The sequence below is a fragment of the Rhea americana genome, unplaced genomic scaffold (assembly GCF_003343005.1).
Source record: "Rhea americana isolate MKP2758 unplaced genomic scaffold, rheAme1 scaffold_197, whole genome shotgun sequence".
NCBI classification, from domain to species: Eukaryota; Metazoa; Chordata; class Aves; order Rheiformes; family Rheidae; genus Rhea; species Rhea americana.
Window position 1 is genome coordinate 1,189,553 of NW_028186116.1, and position 1,663 is coordinate 1,191,215.

Here is a 1,663-nt window from a genome sequence, read left to right on the forward strand (position 1 = left end):
GGGAGCACCGAAGGCGCCGAGCGGGTCTCGCCTTCGGCCGGTTGGGACGTTTTGCTGCTCCCTGAGGCCGGGAGCGCTGGGGCTGCAGAGCCTGCCTCTCGCCCTCAACTGCGATCAGGGGGGCGGGCGGCGGGTGGGAGAGCGCGGCTCTGCTCGCTCCCGCTTGCCCCCGCGCGGGAGTGGAGCCCGGCAGCCGGCGCGCGCCGCGGTGCCAGGGCCCGCGGAGCCCCAGGGGCTCCGTTCGTCCCTCCGTCCTTTCCCAGTGAAGCAGAAGTAGCGAGGGAGCAGGGAACGCGGCTCTTGGGTGTCCCTGGAACGCAAGGCGAGCTGGCCGCGGGCTTCGACGGCGCATCCCCAAGAGCCGCCGCACAGCTGGCCGGAGGGTGCTGCTTGCACCGTGCGCGTCCCCGGGGGCTGCACCGTGCACGTCCCCGGGGGGCTGCACCGTGCACGTTCCCGGGGGGCTGCACCGTGCGCGTCCCCGGGGGCTGCACCGTGCACGTTCCCGGGGGGCTGCACCGTGCACGTTCCCGGGGGGCTGCACCGTGCGCGTCCCCGGGGGCTGCACCGTGCGCGTCCCCGGGGGGCTGCACCGCGCGCGTCCCCGGGGGGCTGCACCGCGCGTGTCCCCGGGGGGCTGCACCACGCGCGTTGCAGCAAGCAGGCGGACAGCCCCGAGCGCAGCAGCCCGGGGCGCCAGGCACGCGCCGGGCTCTTGCCGCGAGGACCTTTCCCAGGCGGGAGCTGCAGGCTCGCAGGCGGATGCAAGCGCGAGAGGGGCACTCGCCAYGCGTGCCCTGAAGCGCGGCCGATCCCTGGCAGCACGCTTGGTCCCATCCCGCCGGCAGGATTGGCTCTAGGTATCTATATGCTGCAGGCAATGCGAGCCGTTTGCTAAAAATACCCCCCCAAAACTTCTGTTTACATTTTAGCAGACTAATAGTTTTTATGGGTATTGCTTTAAAAAAAAAAAAAAAAAGATGGAGAGAAAAAAAGAGCCCTGACACAGCCCCTTGATGTATTGCTTTCAAATATGTCATGCTCCCTTTAAACAACATGGAACTGTTTTTTCTAAGCGCTGTTATAATAAGCTCAGATGTTGGATGACATTTTTCCTGGTGACTCACATAGTAAAATTAACCTTGAACTATTTACATATTCAATCGCCCGAGTCCCTCCTCCTCCTCCTCCTCGCTCCGAGCGTGTGTACATTACAGGAATTCTGGCGCTGTATCAGTTTTTGTTTTGTTGATTAGAAAAAAATCCCCTGCCTGGAGTACACATCTACTTGAGTGCAAGAACACACAGTCCTGGCCTTTGGAAATTGGCAGGCAGCGTACTGTTCCCTCGCTGATAAGAGGTACTGTAAATAAAACTGTACAGCATAGCCCGTTGTAAATGCCCTGTGTCTGTACTTATTGTTCTGACAGCTTCTGCTTTTTTTGGGTATGCTGTTTTGGTACACTATGTACTTCCTTATGTAACCGAGCGCGCGTATCTCATCAGAACATTCGAGATGTTTATTTTAAAATCTCAAGGAATTTTTCTGACCCCCCTCCCCGCTAGATGCTGGCAGGCGCCGCTGCTTTTGTTGCTCCGCGTTTGCAGGGGCCGTCGCCGCGGGTCCCTCCCCGCGCGGCACCCGGTGCGGCTCCGCGCGGCT